The sequence below is a fragment of the Oreochromis niloticus genome, linkage group LG16, assembly GCF_001858045.2.
Source record: "Oreochromis niloticus isolate F11D_XX linkage group LG16, O_niloticus_UMD_NMBU, whole genome shotgun sequence".
In the NCBI taxonomy this organism is placed as follows: Eukaryota; Metazoa; Chordata; class Actinopteri; order Cichliformes; family Cichlidae; genus Oreochromis; species Oreochromis niloticus.
Genome location: NC_031987.2, coordinates 15713397 through 15719060, shown reverse-complemented (window position 1 = coordinate 15719060; position 5664 = coordinate 15713397).

Sequence of the window (5664 nt, the reverse complement as noted above, 5' to 3'; positions counted from 1 at the left end):
TTCTATTGCAGGACCAGGAAGTCTGCACAAATATCAGTTATTATATTGAATCTCATGCCTGTTCACATCCAGTATCAACACAGATAAATCCAGCCAATCTGCTTTAGCAATAATTCAGATCCTACAGTTCCTTCCTATAATAGCAAGCCACACACAGTATAGTGTTAATCTGGTTCAGTTATTTATATAAAAGAGGAACTGGCAGCATGCTGTTAGATGACCTGAAAGATGTGAAAAATGTCAGTCCAAGAGGCTAGTACTCTACATGGCCCACATCTGTTCTCTAAATGTGGATTTAGCACTGTGCAGACATTAATTTGTAAAAGATAGACGGATACGCTGTCATTCAAATTCATCAGGAGTCCACAGTGTTGGAATGTGACATGACTGGCTCCCACTCACTGCTAATCATGCATTTTTGTGCTCTGCTAGATTGTCTTCCTCTATTAGAATCGCTCATGTTGGACTGATTATGCTCATTGTTCTTCTCACAGTGTAAAATTACCAGGAACAATAGCATGCAATGAGAAGTTGCCATTACTCACATTTTACAAAATCATGTTAGCTGTAGGACATTCATCAGACTCGTTGTTTGGTATTGCCAAAACTAAAAGAGATTAAAAAATGAACCACTTTACATTTGTGCTCACTGTGCAGACACACTCCCAATATATGTATACAAGGTAAAGTATCCAGGGTTGGATCCTACCACGGCCCTCTTAAGATATTGAGTTCCCATGTTTGTATTGGGAATCTATCATAATAAGGGCTGTCAGGTGGCACTGAATTATCAATCAGTGTTAATTGATATGCACAGGACATCACATGCTGAAAGCAAAGGAAACCTTATAAAGTTAAATAGTTTTGACCATCTGAGCTTCTTGTTACATTTTGGTTTCATGGAGCATTTAGACGACATCCAAGCAGTTTATGAAGCATCCAATATGTTTTAGTCACATGGAGGCAGTAAGAAAGCTATAATCAGAACCCCAAAAATGGCATCCACCAGGGGTCTTTCAGACTGAAAAATGTCATATTTTCACCTTCTCTACAGTTCTGTTTAGACATCCACTGAGTACTGAGAAAAATATCTGACTCATTAGCATCTAACTGCTCTTATGTTAGCCTGGCTAGTGCTCACTTTGCTATTTGGAGTTTTCTGTATGAGAGGTAGCATTCAGAAGCTTTATATAAGGTTTAAATATTATAAACTGTAGGCGGAATTGATAAATGCTGTAAAAATAAAATTAAATATTTTTCAGTGACAGAAACAAGCTTACACATGTTTTGACAAAAAATAGAGAAACTGACAAGTGACAATTCATTCCTGAAGCACAAACAGCTCTTGTGTGTGTGTTTGTGTGTGTATTGTCAGAAATGCACCTGTGGTGCCTTTTATTTGGGTTTTGCCATTTTGCTACAAGCCTAACCATCTGCTACATAAATCTCAGATTTAAAATGATAATTTTAATGAAATGATCCCACATGTGGATTTCTATGACATTAGAAACAAATCTAATGCAACTAGTGTGTCAAGGTTACCCATTCACTAAATCACATTCATTACTGAAAATAACTGGGGTACAGCAGTAGCAATAAATCCAACACTGACTGACTGTATGGTATTAGCAATGTTTTACTATATCAGGCTTTGACTCCAAGTGGTAATTACTACCAATAGAATGACCTGACACCATTATCAGCTTCACCACATTCACAGGCACACATAAATAAATCAATAACTGTACTCACATTTGGGGAAAGTGAAGTTGATGTTCTTCTCCCCAGTCCACCTTCCAATACTGAAGTCTCTTTAAATCAGACGTGTTCAAAGTTCCCCTTTAAAATAATTGATCGATTAGCGGGCCAGCAAGAGAAAGAGATAGGAAGGCGGTTGCTAGTCACTCCGGTCCATCTCTTGATTGAATTTCCAGTGTGGTGCAATTGTATCACCAGGTGCTCAAACTGCAGGAGGGAGTGGACACAGGTCACCACACTCGACAGGGTTCTACTTTATTTGCAGCCTTAGGGGCTTCTATCAGCAGCTTTATAAAGGCAGAGAATTGGCAGACTGTGCACAAAAGCTCTCTAGAGCTTTCTGAAGAAAGCCTCACTTAATGTTTCTGGTACTACAAATATCCTTATACACACATGCAAACACCCAAACAAGCGCAGACATGTGCACATTATCACATCATAGTAACACAGACAAAATAGAATAACACAAGGCAGAAATATGAATGGGCATGTAGATGCGCACATTAAAACCTTCTTATTTCCGATATAGAATAAAAAGAAAAAAAAAAGCTGCAGGAAAATACTCACGATAAATATATCCTCTGGGTTATGTTGAATGAAGGACACAGGATATCGGCTGTTAACCTGAGCGAAATGCATAATTCAGAACAGGCCAGAGCAGAGTGTCACATGCAGCCTGGTCCTTTGTCCATTCACAGCCATCAGGTTACACTGGTGCTTTTGACAGACAGCTGATCACTTTCCTTTAGAGTAAACCTTGCTGATGAGGGGGATCGGTGAATGACACACTGCCTTTCAACTGTGATTTCATGCTACTCACATTTCTCATTACTGTTTTTTGTGATAACACAACAGGCGATATTAATTTCAGTTCATTTTGGTTTTATTTATATAGCACCAAATCATAGTAGTCATCTTAATTTCACAGGAACAGAAAACGCTCATTAGCATGCTGACACAGAGCTGGGCTCGTAGTAATATATGGGAATTTAAAAACTTTTGAAACACATCCGAATCCATTTAAGTCACACAAGTTGGATCGGTGTCATTTTTATCTCCCATTAAAATGTACTGACAGTGTTTCTTTTTTAAATAATGTGTTGTGATAAAGGCTCATTTATGATGAATAATTGTGCTGTTTTTGGCGTAGATGCATTTTAAGTACGCAGGCTCTTTCATCTTGGTTTATTATCACAATTTTTTATCTGACGTATAAAAAAAGAGAGTCATATGGAAGGCTGTAACTGAATACTGCATCTAAACATGGATCCAAAACAGAAGAAAAAAACATGTAACAGACTTCTTAAGCAGAAGATGACATATTCATACTGCTTGTTTTAACCAAATCCTGTGGGTATTTTGGCTACCAGAGCATAACAGTAGTAATAAAGTAGTAATAAGTTAATTATTTATCAAAGCTGCTTGGCCCTCAGGGACTATTTTATTAATCTAAAGCCATGAACATAACATAATGTGATATACATAAACGTTTAAGTGGGTAGTGCTGTTTTCTATATAAAGCCTGTGAATATTTTTCAGATTGCTGCTACCAAAGACAGACGATGTGAAACGCCGGTGCGTTTAATACTCCTTACAGAGAGGATAGGCTGTGTTTGAACACCACCTTATTAAAAGTGGCATCTGTGCAAACACTTGAGTGTACCCTGAAATAAGCAAACAGGGTTGTCCCTGTTTCAACATAATGTGAATCAGAGGATATCAGAGCATGGCTGCCTCAGTGCACAGCTGCACTGCATTGTCTCTGTTAACCTTGTGCCTGTGTTTTCCCCATTTAATGCACACTATAAATGTATCCCAGAGTGAGCTCTTTAGCATCCTCTGCTGTTCTCTGTGAGGAGCGCAGGGATTCGGTCTGATCTTGTTAAATCAGGTCAGCATTATTCAGACATCTGTGGAAGCAGGAGAGCAAATGGGATAATGGACTGACGAGATAGGTTTAAGGAAGCGAGTGGGTGGAAAAGGTGGGGAGTGCCAGCTTTGTGTATTAATAGTTTTGACAATATAGCCCTTTTCACTGAAGACATTCTGTATTGTCACAGCAGGACAAGCAAGTGTGCATAAAATGATTAATAATGGCTGAGCTGCATTTAGAGGGAGTACACTCTTGCCCAATTATCTAGTTGGATAAGCAGTTAAGAAAGTGGATGGATGGATGGATGGATGGATGGATGGATGGATGGATGGATGCTCACTGTCATGCTTTCATGGCTGACTGGGATATTCAACAGAGCAAAGTCAATTTTCTAGTACTGCCTGTAATTTTACAATGACTCATAATGTCTGGTTTTAAAAAGGCCTTTCACTGGATAAATAGAGGTTTGAAGTATAATTCTGAAAAGCTGTCATTTAGTATTCCTTGATGTGCATAAATCAGAACCAAATGCATTGAAATAATGTTACTTTCTCTCCTCTTAATCTTGGCAGACGGAGAACCAGCCTTATACAAAACCCAGCACTTCCTATACATACAACATACTTGCCATACATACTTAGTGTACGGGAAGGATATAATCATATTTACTCCAGAAAATTATGGTTATTGTAGTATACAATCATATTAGTCTAAATAACAGGTGTCAGGTACAGTAGTGTCCAGGTACATTTAGCCTGTAGCAGTTAAAAGGTAACATACATTATTGTCAGTGCCACATGTTGTACAGGGTCAGGATATAAACCTTTGAAAGGTATCACATCAGGTACACTACCATGTTAGAGCTTAGTGAAAGGATAGTGGCACTCTCTTGGAAGAGAGCAAAGAATTTAGAAAGTATTTAGAAGCCATATATATAAGGTTAGGGGAAAACATTTAATCATTGCCCAATGCTGGCACATCTACAGTCGTGATGATTAATTTGGATTATCCATACTGGGGAAAACAAACAAACAAAATAAATAAATAAAGAAGCGACGGGTTGAGCTTTATATATAAATACTGTTGAGCTTTATGTCTAACTATTGATAATCTTTGTAGAGCATAATTTATGAAACTGTACTAAATTGACACATTATAAAATAAAGGTAACCATTAAACTGCGGCACAAAAATGTATAGTCTCGCGATGACCAAATACTCACATATGACAATTAGGGTACTGGTTAATAGTAATGGTATTGATGGCAAGGCCGGTCTACCTCATTTTGGATCAGCTGGTAAATGAACGTGACTTCTTTCCCCCCCCCCATTTTTTCTTTTTGATTGAGACTGAAAAACAGTAGTTTTGCCACAAGATGGCAGTGTGCTTTACTGATTTATATTACCCCCAACCCTCAAGAGAGCCCATGATGAGGACTTTATGATGAATATTTGATTTATTTTAATAAATTAACATAAAAATTAACAGAGCTTTTCAACTGCATCCCGCGCTGACCTGTCAGAGACCCCCTTTTTGTTCGTTTTTTTTACGTCCTTTTATTTCCTCTATAGAGACCGTCTTACCTTACATAACCAAGCACAGACTAATTAAATTTGAAATGCATTGGACTACGGGTGTTTGTCAAGGCAGCTGTTTCTTTTTACAAGCCTCTTAACTCGATCAGTTTCATTACCACGTGTGACATGTTTGAAAACCATAATTATTCCACAGGCCGCAGTAACACAATACATGAAGGATGTTACACAAATGCTGCAGCTATATTAAGCTAAAAAGTTACTCTAACCCCAGTAAAGGTACATTTATATTTCTAGACTATATTTATGGTAAAATATTATATGGTAGACGTATTGGTGATAATAGTGTGAGAAGTGTATAGGCTATATTTATTTTTCTTTCAGTTTCTGGGTCATTTCAGGAACTCTGCCTGGATTATAAGCACTCTAATATCTCCTGATATGTTTTCATCATCAAACACACCTTTTACGGCCACAGTCTTTCCACTGATGATACAC